This window comes from Schistocerca serialis, chromosome 4 (assembly GCF_023864345.2).
Source record: "Schistocerca serialis cubense isolate TAMUIC-IGC-003099 chromosome 4, iqSchSeri2.2, whole genome shotgun sequence".
Classification (NCBI taxonomy): domain Eukaryota; kingdom Metazoa; phylum Arthropoda; class Insecta; order Orthoptera; family Acrididae; genus Schistocerca; species Schistocerca serialis.
In genome coordinates this window covers 889,018,319-889,034,723 of record NC_064641.1, presented here as the reverse complement: position 1 = coordinate 889,034,723, position 16,405 = coordinate 889,018,319, and the positions used below count along the sequence as shown (strand labels likewise).

General features: G+C 46.8%; 1 pseudogene; it reads right to left on the bottom strand.

Moving 5' to 3' along the window:
• Positions 1-825: 825 nt before the first annotated feature.
• Positions 826-943, bottom strand: LOC126475859 (5S ribosomal RNA; annotated as a pseudogene).
• Between the last annotated feature and the right edge of the window lie 15,462 nt (positions 944-16,405).

Here is a 16,405-nt window from a genome sequence, read left to right as displayed (position 1 = left end):
TTGATAGAAGAGATAGAGAAGATCCAACGGAGAGAAGCGCGCTTCGTTACAGGATCATTTAGTAATCGCGAAAGCGTTACGGAGATGATAGATAAACTCCAGTGGAAGACACTGCAGGAGAGACGCTCAGTAGCTCCGTAGGGGCTTTTGTTGAAGTTCCGAGAACATACCTTCACCGAGGAGTCAAGCAGTATATTGCTCCCTCCTACGTATATCTCGCGAAGAGACCATGAGGATAAAATCAGAGAGATTAGAGCCCACACAGAGGCATACCGACAATCTTTCTTTCCACGAACAATACGAGACTGGAATAGAAGGGAGAACCAATAGAGGTACTCAAAGTACCCTCCGCCACACACCATCAGGTGGCTTGCGGAGTATGGATGTAGATGTAGATGATTGTCGATCACCATACCCACACAACTCTGACGGAACTTTCCTATCCTATGTACGAAATGGGGGTTGGCGCCGCGTCCTGTCGTATATAAACCATATCTCTGCTGCGGACGGTATGACCGACTCGCTATTTGTCTCTGATGTTCAGGAAACAGTACATCAGACGTCCTTTATTTTCACTCTTCAGATCCAGCTGTAAATCATCAAGTGTCCAGTTTCGATGATCTGCACTCCGTCTTCAGGCCACATGTGGCCCATCGGGACCATCCGACCGCCGTGTCATCCTCAGATGAGGATGCGGATACGATGGGTGTGTGGTCAGCACACCGCTCTCCCGGTCGTTATGATGATTTTCTGTGACCCGAGCCGCTACTATTCGGTCGAGTAGCTCATCAATTGGCATCACGAGGCTGAGTGCACCCCGAAAAATGGCAACAGCGCATGGCAGCCCGGGTGGTCACCCATCCAAGTGCTAGCCCAGCCTGACAGCGCTTAACTTCGGTGATCTGACGGGAACCGGTGTATCCACTGCGGCAAGGCCGTTGCCTTCGATGATATGAGTTGTTAGTTATTTGGGAACCTGTACTTTCTCGTACTTCATCTATGTTATTTCGCCACAACTAGTATGTTACGGCAAGATCTTGTAGTGTGATGTGAGCACATGTTCCCGGCGTAATACTCCATGTTTGCGGCACATTATGAGAACCCATCTCTGCGTACATCTTGTTTCGCCAATACCTTTCCTCTCCTCATAGCAGTCCATAAACCATGTCTCGATCGCGTGTTCATACTCCCAGCATCCCTCCTAAAGCGCCATTTCGAGCGTATGTGCTAATGAGTCACGTTTGCCGCACAGATCGGCTGCGATGCAAGGCTCCGAAGGCATAAATCCGCTCCAAACGCGCGAATAACGCCTTCGCCACACGGAGGTATCTGTGTCTGTAACAGGTTTCGAGACACAGCGTTGAAGCTGCCTGTTACAGCGACAGAGCCTCTTAATAGTACGTTTCCAAAAAGGCAACAACGAGCACCATGTAACATGCTACACGTGTTATTTTGTGTATCCATACTTTGTAGAAGGTCGAATGTCGCCAAAGAATCTGATCCCAGTTTTCAATTGCTACTTGCTGCCGTTGCTTGTGGAATGAGGCAAAAGCATGTCAAGTTATTCAGCACCTATTTGCCAGTACTGCGCTCATGTCATCAGGAGGTGTGGCAGCTGCTGCTTATTTTATCCTTGCAAATGGTAATAGATCAAGAAGCCTAGGTGGTGGATCATAGATTCATTTGTTGAAAGTAGTGAAAATCGCAAGGAATTTTTCGTAAAACTTGTTTCAAAAGATGACAGTTTGTTCAAAAATTCGACACGTATGAGCAGGCAGGATTTGGATTACCTAGTCGAAAAGTCACTCCTTGGGTGAAAAAAAGCAGACACCAACTCTTCTGACGTGATACCCGTTCAAGTGCGAAGTATGTTAACTTTGAGATACCTAGTTATTAGAGATTGTGGTATCGACAGCTACGATGCCACGGCGTAGGTACAAGTTCTTAGGTTGGCACTACGACACCGAGAGCGCCCTCTAGCCGGCGCTGTGCAGCTCTACGAGCGCCGCTCCGCATTCTGCACATTTGATTCCGAGGAGGCGACCTGGTAACATTGTTTCTACTTCATAGGGGGCCATTACAGACTTGGTTACTTCAGTTACTTCAATGATAGTTTGCCCAACTACTAGTATCAGTTGGCACTGATACCTGTACAGCTTCGCACCTACGTGCTCATCTCAGCCAAAGATAAGTAAAACCACTTTTAATTGCAGTACCAAGTGTTCTACCATTCGAGGGTTGAATTCCCTCACTTCTTCACCGAGGACTTGCACTGCCTGGGCTACTCTCAGGGTGTATCTTCGACGTGAAAGATCCCCACCATTTCCTTGCCGTGCCGTCTGCTCGCCGTCACTACTGCTCGCCGTCCGGTCCTCATCCTCGCCGCCGCCGCCGCCGCCTGGTCGCTGCCTGCCGGTGCTCGCCGCCGCCGCCGCCCTTCTCGCGCACCGCCACCATGTCGCAACCCACCACCACTATCATTTTCACCTCTCCCTTCGCTACTCCAACCACCATCACATGGAGCTCATCCTCCACCCCCCTTCCCGTCTTCCTTCTCTCCCTGTCCACCCCACCCCTGCGCCACTTTCGGCTGTAACCACCCCCAACCCCCGCTCCCCTATCACTGTCGCCCCATCGACAGCTACTGACTTTCCGCCGCTCCCTGCACCACCTCCGACGGGCTCCGAGCCAGCACGGATTTCGGCTCGACGTTCCACAGTCTCTGTGACACCCACACCCCGTCCCTCTGCGTCGTCCGCTGCTCAGGGTGGTCCTGCCCCCCGCCATCTCCCCCTGCAACCCGTCCCCCAGCCCCACTCCACCCCGTCGTGACCACGAAACCTTCAAAGCACCCGAATGTTGACCCTTCCCCCGAAATCTCCACCAAAAAAAACCCCGATCCCCGTGACCCACCCACCCCCTTGGACGCGACCCTGACCCCCGCCCCCGCCACGCCTGCCACGCACACCTTTGTCCTCTCCAATCCAGACCCTCAATTCCTTGATGCCCGCTCCCTCACGCTCGCCATCCAGAAATACTACCCTAATGCCCCCATCTCCCTTCTGATTCCTCACAAGGACTTGGTCCTCATTAAATCCCCCAATGCTTCCTTCCACAACGATCTCCTCTCCCGCATCCCCCATATCCAATTTGGCTGACATGCAACCCTCACCCCCTACCACACCCCGTCCTCTCCTCGTCAGCCTCGACCTCCCCGACGTCCGCCGACCTTCACCGCTGTGATCGCGAAGCTTAGCCCCGTGATCACGGAGGCTGAGGTGTTGGCGGAACTCAACTGCCGGCCCGACATTGAAATCCACTCGGCCTGTCGCATCTTCAATGGTGCCGGGCCGACTTTTCTCATGCGGATATTCACCGAATCCTCCTCCTCCATTGACCGCCTCCTCACCAAGGGAGCCCTCATCTACAATCGCCGCCATAAGGTGGACCCCTCCCGTTCCCCAGTCCAATCCTACCGCTGCCAACGCTGTCTCACATACAACGACCATGTTACCTCTGCCTGCAAGAACCCCCCTACTTGTCCCCACTGCAAAGCTTCACACTTCCTCAAGAATTGCCCCAACCTCACCTCTCCTCCCTCCTGCAACACTTGCAACGAACCACATCCTACCTACTCCTCGAAGTGTAAAGCGAAACCTCCTCCAGTCACCCCTGAGCTCACCGTCCCTGTCCATCCTGTTGATGACCCCATCTACCCCAACAACTCGCTCCGCCCTCCACCTACTGCTGAGGACATAATCCGTTTCATCACCATTGTGCTCCAAAACATCCACCCCTTCCAGCGCTCCCACACCCTTTCCCAAATCGCCCTCACTGCCTGTTCCATCTTCCATCTTACTGCCTATGCCACATACTCCCACAACCAGGCCCACTTCACCTTCACCCCCTTCACCACCCTTATCTAACTCTCCCCTCCCATGGTACAACAACCCTACCGTATCCTGTACCACAACATTCGCTCCTTGCCCACCCACAAACTCCTCTTCCTCCACACCCTCCGTCAGCACCGCGTGGATGCCTTCGTCCTAACTGAAACCTTCCTTCAACCCCGTATCTCCATCTCCACGGCTCCTTACACCCTTCACTGCACCGATAACACGTACCCTCTGGTGCATGGCGGAGTTGCTATAGGCCACCTCAAGCACCTCCTTGCCCGGCCCCAACCTCTCCTTAACAATCCTGCTGAGCATCTCAACCCCAGCCTCTTCTTCCCCACCCTTACCATCACCTGTGCCACCATTTATGTCCACCCTCGCACCCCATCCTGTACAATTTCCTGGTCCACATTGACCGCACCTCTCCTCCTACGTGATTGCCACTGACCTCAATATCCACAGCCGTGATCCTGCCGACCTCCAGCGGTGGCATAAGTTTCTCACCACCCTCCAGGGAGACCTGGCTCCTCTGCCTCAGCACACCCAACCCGAATCCAACACCACTCCTGATGCTGTCGCCAGCCATATCCCCACCAAAGCCATCCACCCTCACCGCCCCGCCCTGCCTCCGCAGGCCGTCCTTCTCCTTCGAGAGTCCCGCCGCCTCTACCGCTCTTTTCTCCGCACTCGTGACTGGGATACACTTACCCTCCACCGGCTATTACAATGGCACATCCGCAACCTGCTTACTGCGAAGAAACGCCGTGCCTGGCGCCAGACATGTACACAACTCAACACCACGCTCCCCATAAACTCTTCCAAGTATTGGTCTGCTTTCCACCGCCTTACTGGGAACCACCCCACCCCCAGTACCCTCTCCTTCTTAACGACCGTCCCTTTACTGACAACCTCAGTAAGGCCAACCGCTTTGCCTCTCACCTCTCTGATGTTTTTTCCATCCCACATGCTCTCCACTTTGATTATTCCCTCTTCCCTGACGTCATGGACCGTACAAATACCTCTGATCCTCCTAGTTTCCAGTACTTGGGCCACACACCACCATCTGAACTTAACATTCCCATCACTACACAGGACATCAGCCTCACACTCTGCACTAAACGCAACACTGCTCCAGGCCACCTCAAACACTGCCCTCCCTCCTTCCTTTCAATCCTTGCCACCCTCTACAATGTCATCCTTGCCACTGGCTTCTATCCCTACCTGTGGAAAACCTCCCGTATCCTGATGTTCTCCAAACCCAACAAGCCTCCATCTGATGCCTCTTCCTATCGTCCTATCTGTCTCACATCGGTGTTCAGCAAGCTCTTGGAATCCATCCTTTCCTGGCGCATCCATCACCACCTCCGCCGAAACCACCTCCTCCCCAACACCCAATGTGGCTTTCAACCTTCCTTCTCCGCTGATAACCACTCCTCCGCCTCACTCATCTCCTCTCCCTCCAGCTTAACTCCTATCGCTCCGCCATTTTTGTCTCCCTTGACCTTGAAAAGGCCTACGACCGTGTCTGGCATCGTGGTCTCCTGTTTAAACTCCAAACATACGCCCTTCCTATCAACTACATCCGTCTGATGGCCTCCTTCCTCTCCCACCGCCCCTCCTATGTTACCATCCATAATGCCAATTCCCACACCTTCTACCCCTCTGCAGGTGTGCCCCAGGGCTCTGTCCTCTCCCCTCTCCTCTACCTCCTGTACACGGCAGATATGCCCCAATCCCCCCCTCCAGTACACCTCTTGCAATATGGTGATGACACCGCATTCCTCGCCCTCGCTCCTACCCTCCAACGGTCCCAACCCCTTCTCCAGAATCACCTTGACCTTTTTGCTGCATGGTGTAACCAGTGGCTCCTGAAAATCAATCCTTCCAAGACCCAGGCAATCATCGTAGGTCATACCACTCGCTCCTTCCAGTTCCTGGATTTCTCCCTTACTGTCTGCGCCCGTCCTATCCGCCTCACCCCCACCCTCACCTACCTTGGCCTCACCATTGACCGTCACCTCACCTGGATCCCTCATCTCCACTCCATCCAATCCAAAGCCCACAACCGCCTCAAACTCCTCTCTAGCCGGACATGGGGATTGCACCCCTCTACCATCCTCCACACCTACACATCCTTAATCTGTCCCATCCTCTGTTATGCCAGTCCTGCCTGGATATCTGCCCCCCCCCCCAAATTCTATAAGTCCCTCCAGATCCTTGAGCGTCATGCACTCCGCCTCGCCTTCCGTATACGCCTCTCGTCCCCCACGCGGATCCTCTATGATCTCATTCCTTTCCCCCATCTGCTCCTATTCCTCGAACATATCCGCATCCTCTAGACCTCCTGCTGCCTTGAACCCCCTCACCCCCTGGTTGGTCCTCTCCTCTCCCATCCCCGCCCCCTACCACGTCTTCACTGTTGTGCCCCCCTACCCTCCATCTCTACACCCTATATCTCCTTTCTCAAGGTGGCTTCCATCAACTCCCCCTCCTGGATGATGCCCTCTCTCCCTCCATTTATCCCTCCTATCAACTCTGATCCTCACTCCCCCTCCTTTCCTCTGTCCTTTTCCCGGGCTCCTTCTCACCCCTTCCATCCTCTTTCTTCCCCACCTCCCCTCTCTTTGCCCCCTTCTCTCCCCCGAGTCCTTTTACATTTCCCTCCTCTGCCTCCTCTCATTCCCTCTCGCATCTGCCCTTCTCCCCCTTTATTAGTCCTCTCTCTCCCTGGTTCCCCCCCTTTTTTCGTTTTTTTTTTCCTTCGTCCCTCCTTGTTCTTCCCCCTCCTCCAGTTCCCCCCCCCCTCCCCCCCATCTGCCTTTGGCTCGGGAGTGTCATCCTTGTGCCGCCACTTTCGTGCAGTGTTCTACAGTGAGTGTTCTACAGTGCGTGTTTTACAGTGAATGTTCATTGTTGTGTTTTTTGGGAAGTGTTGCGAACGGCCATCATATTGTCACTGGGTGTGCCTTTTATCTCTTGCGAATAGAAACCAGACTGTCGCCGTGTTTTTTAATTGTGTGTGTACTATGTTACTTGTCTGATTCCTGTGTCTTTTATTAACGTTGCCAACCCCTTTTGCTTTCTGTTTTAACTTTCCGCATTTTTCCGCCATTTTTCACTTGACGTCACCGTTTTATCGCGTGTTTTTCTTGTTTCTTTTCTTCTTCCGTTCTTTAAAATAAAAGTCTGTAAGCTGTAGAGCAGCGTAATAAGCTGCTGCCAGCCCGACCCCTTCGGGGGGAATTGAAAATCAATAAAGGAAAAAAAAAAGTGTTCTACCTCACCTGCTCCTCCTAGCTTCCTACATTCGGCCTACCCTTCAGTTTTCAGGAGCAGACCCACTCGCCGCCTACCAGGCGGGACACTGAAGAGATAGTTGTGCATCACATACGTACCTCTTCGGCATATAAATCCCACGTATTGTTACGTAATAGCAGAAGCAGATTTTGTAAAGATACGTTCATATAAGTTGTATCTTTATAATTAATGTCTATATATTTACAGAGCTGAAGTAGGATTAGTGAATAGAAAAATGTAGTTCGTTATTCATGTGTTCAAGGAAATAGTACGTATTAAACCATAACTGACAAATACACAGCCACACAGTAAACTTATTTCTTGTAGTCTCAAAATTTCTTTAAGTACTCTTAAGCCAAATGGTTGTTTTTCGCCGTCAATTGTAGCTATGAAAGACGGAGATTGAACAGAATGGGGACGAGATAAGTAACAGCTTCTACTTGTGGGAACAGTCGTCACCTTTCCATGGTATGATGTGGATGACCCATCATTGTTGTACTTTTCCATACCTGCTTCAAACAACACCCTGAGAAGACAAAGTCATGGGATTCATCCTAATATCGTGTCGGACCTTTTGCCCGGCATAGTGCAGCAACTCGACGTAGAATGGACTCAACAAGTCACTGGAAGTCCTCTACAGAAATATTCAGCCATGCTGCCTCTGTAGCCGCTCATAATTGCGGAAAGTGTTGTGAGTGCAGAGTTTTATGAACGAACTGATTTCTCGATTACATCCCATAAATGTTCGATGGGATTCATGTCGGGCGATCTGGGTGGCAAAATCATTCGCTCGAACTGTCCAGAACGTTCCCCAGACCAGCTGCAAATAATTGTGGCCCTGTGACATGGCGCATTGTCATCTAAAAAATGCCATTGTTGTTTCAGAACATGGAAGCCAAGAATGGCTGCAAACGGTCTCCAAGTGGCAGCTGAATCAGAGGCCCCGGCCTATTCGAAGCAAACACAGTCCACACCATTATGCAGCCACAACCAGCTTGCACAGTGTCGTGTTGACAACTTGGAACCATGGCTTCGTTGGGTCTGTGCCACACTCGTGCCCTACCGTCGGCTCTTACCATCTGAAATCGGGACTCATCTGACCAGGACTTGGATTTCCAGTGATCTGGGTCCAACAGACATGGCCACGAGCCCAGTAGAGGCGCTGCAAGCGATGTCGTCCTGTAGCGAAGGTGCTCGCGTCGGTCGACTGCTGACATAGCCCACTAACGCCAGGTTTCGCCGTTCGTCATACGTCCCAGATTGATTCCTGCGGTTATGTCACTCATTGTTGTTTGGTTGTTAGCTCTGACGACTCTACGCAAACGCAGCAGTGTCTCGGTCGTTAAGTGAAGGCCGTCGACCTCTGCATTGTCCATGGTGAGAGGTAATGCCCGAAATTTGGTATTCCTGGCACACTCTTGACACTGTGGATCTTGGGAATATTGAATTCCCTAACGGTTTCCCAAATGGAATGTTCCATGCGTCTAGCTCCAACTACCATTCCGCGTCCAAAATCTGGTAATTCCTGTCGCACGGCCATAATGATGTTAGAAAGATTTTAACATGAGTCACCTAAACGACATCTCCGCCAACGCTCTACCCTTTTATGCCTTGTATACTCGATACTACGGCGACCTGAATATGTGCATGTCTCTCATGAGTTTTGACCTAGCGAGGTGGGGCAGTGGTTATCACACTCGACTCGTATTCGGAAGGGTGACGATTCAAACCCGCGTCCGGCCATCCTAATTTAGGTTTTCCATGATTTCCCTAAATCGCTTTAGGCAAATGCCGGAATGGTTCCTTTGAAAAGGCAGCTCGACTTCCTTCCTCATCCTTCCCCAATCCGATGGGATCGATGATTTCGCTGTTTGGTCCCCTCCCCCAAATCAACCAGCCAACCAAAGATGGCTTTCGTCACCTCAGTATATGTTCATACGATGTTTCACAATTTTCCTTGCTCTGGGCTGAAGATCAACCAGTTCGTTAGCTACATTTTCACCGTAAGCTGTCCGGTCTTTCCTTTTTATACTTCTTCTTCGTGTTTAGAACAGGGTTATGCGGGTTTCCTCCTTTTATCTCTCTTCTTATAAAACTACTTTACACTTTCTTCATTACCCGACAAATTTATTTCGCCACCAGACTGTAACCGATGGCTAGGAGTTGGTGGGTAGTATGCTGATTCTCAATAGAACAGACTCAAAAACAACTTCTTTCTAAAAAAGCAATACTTCAAGAATTCTTTAAGCACCTTACGAAGTCATAGATATTGATACAAAAGGTGGAACCGATATTCCATGAGCTAACTCGTGTCTATAAAATATGACTGTGCTATTTATAATTACGTTACAGATTCTACCAAATGAATATGAGTGGAAGATAATAGCTATTGATTTTGAAAAAAATTTGGAACCACTCAGACTGTATCGGAGCAATGGATGGAAGACTCATAGTGCTTCAGAGTCCAGTGAAAGGTAACAGCTTGCTCAGAATTGTTCTGATAGGGATTTCAGATGATAGCTATTGTTTCTTGTACACCAAGAGGGAAAATTTCAGACGGAGGAGTGTTTCGCCCAACTTCATTTTAACAAAACCTGTTGAAAAATGAGCTAGCGTTATCGACTGCACGACCTCTACTGGAAGGGTGTGGCTGATGACGCATTTCCACTACAGGAAAAGCCTTATTCAGCACATTAAGAATAAGGTGCCAAGAATAGAATATGCAATTACAGAGAAATACATGCACGAGGAGTACTGGACAATACTTGCGGATTATTGGCATCAATGCTTGGTGTGTTTCTAACATCAGTGCTTGGTGTGTTTCGAAAATGTTTAATGGTAAATGTTGAAAACGCAGAAACCAATACTTCAAGAACTTCTTATCCATCTTATGGAGCCTTATATGCTGATACATGGACCATGGAGGACGTTAGTCGACGAAGCCCATGAAAATCAGTTGAAGATGGAGTAAACGTCCGGGATAAATTCGCTAGGTATTTTTTGTCAAAAGAAGGAAAATAAACTTGGAAAGACATAGACTAAGAAACAGCACACGAACTATACATATGTAAAATAAATGTGTCTAACTGCGACAAAGTTTTATGACTTTATTTCTCTCAATCGTACACAATGACCAAAAGTGAAACATCAATTCGAGAACAGTTTTCAATTTTTAAATGTATGATCTAAATTAGTAAACACTCTTGTATGCTAGCTGTAAATAAAATCTATATTAATTACATGTAAGGTCTTTTATGTAAAATTTTTGCTACGACAATTTTTAATACGAGTATACAGGGTGTAACAGTGAAAGGGTACAGTACCACCCGACGTTGAAAATAGGTACAACATTCTTCGTTATTCTCTTCAGAACAACATATTTTTTCTAATAATAACTCAATTTCAATTAATACAGAGAAGCCGGATACCAGTGTAGGAAAGAATGATAATTTATTTATTTAATTGATCACATGTGCACTCCCACAAAATAAATCCCCACATCCAGTTTGGTGAGATCTGCGAAATGAATGAATGTATGGTCGTCTGCTAACCACAGACAGTGAATGTGCAATATATGATCATCTTTGAGACAGTACTTTGGTCACCTTTGGTGGAACCAAAGAGATGAAATTTACCTGAGCTTTGAGCGCCTGAAATGTGGCTGAGCAATGTGTAGCATGGTCTTCCCTCACCTCGACAGAGGTGCTAGATGACCTGAAGAACGGCCATGTTTCGGCACTCTGCCGCTGGATCTAGTGTTGGTAAGACCTGTCTTAGGTGTGCTCCGTAAAGACAAAAGAGTGGAGACATGGTATGCATGTGAAATACTTAAGAGTAGTTTGTAATAATAATTTCTCTATTTCAGGAACTTTTGTGGGGAGAATTAAATGCCAGGCAGGTAATATTAAGGGGATCGTAGTAATCTTCGGAAGTGACCAACGGTCACAATGAAACCACGTGTAGCAATAAGTTGAAATACTTCCGAGTGCTTAAGTTAAGCTGAATTACTAGCGTGTGGACTATAAGTTGGAAATATTTAAGAAATGGATTGTGCAGGACTTGAAATTAGAGACGAGTACTTCCACGTGTTGAGTACTGTTTGAGTATCAAGCTGTCTATAAGACAAAGGATAAAGAGAAGTACTCGTCCATGGTATCGGTTGAGGACTCGCGTGTGTGATGAATATGTTCGTAATATTACTTTGCGTGTTATGTTTCCGTGTGACGCTTGTTTCAAACTCTAATACTCTGAGATAGAAGCAAGGTGAGTCAGCCGTCTATCCAGCAACGCCACGTGGCTTGCATTGCACAGGAAGACGTGCATATAACCTCCAGAGAAGTGGGGCAGTGTCGTGTGAAACTGATATGAATACTAATTGAAGTGGGAAAGCTGAAAGTGAAGTGATTCTAACGTTTTAACTATTCTTTGTATTGTATGTTGCCAGAGTGATGTATTTCATGAAATTTATGTATGTGTGGTTGGCATGGGAGAGTAACAAGATAGTTTCAGAGGCAGTGGGTTATGCATGTTCCTTTTTGTACCACTCGGTCTGGAGGAAATTTTTGTGATGATGGGTGTGAGAGTCGAAGTGTGAGATATAGCAAAAGATCCACCATCCTATCCAGAAAGTGCACTGTAGCGCTAAGTAATTACGAGACCATAAGATAGAGAATCACCAATGCAAAGCCATGCCCACTGGGCGGAATTTCTCATGTGTTATTGTTGTAGGTTATAGAATTTGTGTGTTTAGGTTATAGAATTTATCGGAATAAATAAGATAGTGAAAAGAAAAAGATTGGTGGCCTTTTCCTTCGAATAGTATGTTGTCGTGATACCCAGAATTTATAATGTATGCACCATTCATATTCAGTGCGATGGCCACGTGTTGATCAAAGCAGTTAAATGGGAAAGAAAATGTGGTACTGCCAGTCCGTAGTGAACTGTCAGAGTTGTGTAAATTACTAACAGTCAGATGTGCGTTATCCGTTGCGTAATATTCAAACAGGAGAATAATTTGTAACTTAATTGTGAGTACTAGAGCTCACGTTACTTGATAAATAAGAATGAATCCACTCGCTTGGCAGACCACTCATCTTGCAGGCCTGACTGCTTGATGCCACAATATGAGCAAGGCATGTGGGTGCCTCTCAACAGATCTGATTGCAGACATTTCTACTGGTGAATGAGGACGATATACTGAACTACATTACATCAGTATTTGCGTCATCTGCAGCTTAACATTTGTAGCTATTACAAGTCCTACGTTTCTAGGCTGGTTAGTACCTACAAGCATGGGTGGCAAAATCAAGCCATTAATGCTTCATTTGTGTGGCCATAGTGTCCGTAGTTGCTTTATAATTCATAATTGATGCGTCGTTGCAGCTACAAATATGTGTAATTTTTTCACCAGACGCGTTTCGCTTTATTGAGGTAAAGCATCATCAGTGGTCTGTAATTAAGTCTATTTACATTTTGATTTGTAAATAAACTTAATTACAGACCGCTGACGACCTCAATAAAGTGAAACGACGTATCAAACACACCCTCATGAATGCATTAATGCTTATTTTTCCCCTGCCGGCAGTTCAGGTATTGAAGCGTGGACAGGTGGATGCAAAAAGGTTAGTGTATACTGACAGACATATTCCACTTGGTGGCGCATATACGACCATGCAGGAAACATCAGGTAGTAAAGTTTTCTGTTTGTGTGAAGACGCAGAGTAAGAACAACCAACACACTGACGTGTGCACACATTAAGGAACGACATACAAAAATATCTCGTTGTCGACGACACGTTAAACCCCAACCTTGCTTCCTCCTGCCTTAAACAGTAGCATCATAGAAGGCACAGTAACTTTCAAAAATGGTTCAAATGGCTCTGAGCACTATGGGACTCAACTTCTGAGGTCATTAGTCTCCTAGAACTTAGAACTAGTTAAACCTAACTAACCTAAGGACGCCACACACATCCAGGCCCGAGGCAGGATTCGAACCTGCGACCGTAGCGGTCTCGCGGTTCCAGACTGCAGCGCCTAGAACCGCTCAGTAGCTTTAATGGGACAGTACGTGTTTGTACGACCTGTGACGAGTTACTATAACAAAATTTTAATGATTATAATCTCCGTACCTTTCTTTTCCTTTCATATCGAGTGCCCCCACAATCTTAAGAATCTTCAGGTGCATTTTCCCTGGTATTTCGACAAATTTTACAGTTTCGTTTCTGATATGTGTAACTAGAGTCATCCCAAACAAATGCTGCTCATCAGATCTTTCATATGATGCCCGTTGCAAATCCTTTGCGTTGATACTGGGCTACTCATGATAAACGTAATGTGCAGTGTATATTTGGGTTGACTACAGTTACACATAGGAAAAACGAAATTACAAGTATCTGCCGAAACACAACAGAAAATGCGCCTATCGACTCTTCGGGAGTACTCGCTGTACAGCAGATATTATAAGTAGGCAGAACGTTTTTTGGACAATACTTTTTATGCCTACTCTATACCGGTCATTATTTTATAAATGTGCGCTCAAGACAAATAAAATTTATATTGAAAAGTAGGACTGGGTACTCCGCTAACATGATCGTATCAAGTTTTATAAAATGGGCACGAATGATGCTGATTTGCTTTACATTTCCGAAATTTCAACACCAAGAAGAAGAGCATTATAATAAAGATTCACTTTTTATCGTCGTACATCCTACGCTATTAAGTAGGGAAAATGTTATATCCCTTCTAAGCCATCGTAAATTTTACTGCTTGAAATTTTATTCAAAGGAAGTAATAATTTATAGGCTGTGCACTAGTTAATTACAATTACTAGATCTCCAATTGTATGATACATACGAAATCAGTACAAAATTCCATATTTTATACCCTAAAATGATAATTTTACTGCTCAAAATGTTATCGGAAAAGAAGTCATCATTTACACTTTTACAGGGTGACAATTATTGAATTATGTGAAAAAGCGTAAATTAGTTACAAACTACGGCGTGCACACAATTCATTCAACATGTAAACGTCACTACAGATATTCGGATTTGGACTACGACAGGTTCGATATGGCGGACATCATTGGCGATGAGGTGGCGCAGACGAATAGCGAAATTGTGGACGACGCGCTGAAGTGTCGGAACATTGATGCTGTCGATGACCTCCTGAATGCGTGTTCTCAGTTTAGCAATGGTCGTGGAGTTATTGCTCTACACCTTGTCTTCAGTATAGCCGTACAAAAAGGAGTCGCATGTGTTGAGATCCAGAGAATATGGCGGCCAATCGAGGCACACACCAGTGGCCTCTGTGTATCTCAGTGCCAGAATGCGAACCCCAAAGTGCTCCTCCAGGACATCACACACACTCATTATTCGATGACGTCGAGCTCGATATTTCATGAACCGCATCTTGTCGAAATCAGGGTCACTTTGGATAATGGGGATAAAATCATCTTCGGATTATCTGTGGCTCAAATGCGCCAATTTTGCTTATTGACAAACCCATCCAAATAAAAGCGGGCTTCGTCGATAAACCAAACCTTACAGCGCCTACTAATTCCCATCATGCTCCGCGACCAGCCGTGCAATCTGAACATCCTAACGAAAATCGTTCGGAAGTTATGACGATTTTATTTCATATAGTTCAATAATTGTCAGCCTCCATGTTATGTGTCAGTTACAAATTATTATAACTCAAAATGCGTAGAGAGTCTTCTGCTTTAGACGCTGTTATTACACTAGGCACTACCTAGCTCAGACTTCCACGGCCACCCAGGTATTCTTCTTTTGATTTCTTGTTTTCCTCATTTGATGCTGAAACGTCCCCTTTGAAAAATTATACATGACTGTGTTTAAACTGACACACAATATTTTTAGCGCAACGCAATCTGACTTTCAAAAATCTCTACAAAAGAATGGCCCTGACTAACATTAACCTATACCTTTCACAAATCACTTACCTCACAAAAATCTTCGTTACTCAAGCTACAGCAATACAGCGAGCGCCACTACTGCCAGCTAAATAAACTACCGAAGGCACTAACTACTGATATGCATAGTTAGCAAATGAAAGATCTTGATAGAGAACAAACAATGTATTTACCTTACTAGTGTTCAAAAGTCATAATATATATAGCAGTTCATGACAACCAGTCTTACAAATTTCAAAACTCCGCCATCTCTCTCCCCACATCCACCACTGCTGGCGGCTCACCTCCAACTGCCAACGCCACGCGCTGTTCACATCCAGCTGCCGCTGACCAACACTACAATGGCAGACAACAATGCAAACTAGCCACAAACTGCACACAGCACAGCCAGTGATTTTCATACAGAGCGCTACGTAACGTTGCCAATAAGAAAACATAAACAGCCTACTTACAATGCTTCAAAGTCTGGGTCTCCATAACTATCATCTGTACACTCAAAATTATTTCCATCTTCACTAAATCATCCATTCTCTGTGTCTTTGTCAGCTTCTTCACGCAACTCGCCCAGTACGTTAGTGTTAAAAAAAACTCAAGGCTACGCTCACAGGTTCGAAACCTGCTTCGGGTATTGATGTGTGTGAAGTCCTTAGGTTAGTTAGGTTTAAGTAGTTCTACGTTCTAGGGGACTGATGTGATGACCTCAGAAGTTAAGTCCCATAGTGCTCACAGCCATTTGAACCATTTTTTGTTAAGTCCCATAGTGCTGAGAGCCATTTGAACCATTTGAGCAAAGTCAAGGTTTTCGGAAATTCCCACTACAAACTTTTAGGACTTCTAGAGGGGAGTGAGTACTTAACATTTTGAATAGGAACCCATATCCCGAAACGTACAGTTTCCGCACTAGAGCCGTTTGAAAACATGTTTGCTAGGTAGATATGCAACAGGTAGCCATGGCAGGATCGGCTGACGTCATCTGACGTCTATCCTAACTCTCTGACTTGGGTTGAGCGTCATTCACGCGTCTGTGAGCGTTTGAGCAACGTAGTCGGGTACACATTTGCAGAATACACCGACACGATCCTTCCGAATGGCGAAGTAGATCGTTCTCCACATCGTCCGATTCCATCACGTGCTCTCTTCACCACAAATACACAACAGCTTCGAGAAACGGTAGCTTCGCCGGCACCAGGCGTGCCTGTGGTACTCCAAGGAGACGCCGCATACACGAATTGGAAGAGGCCGTACTGCATCACGTCGAAAAAAAAGAAAACCGTCAGCGAGT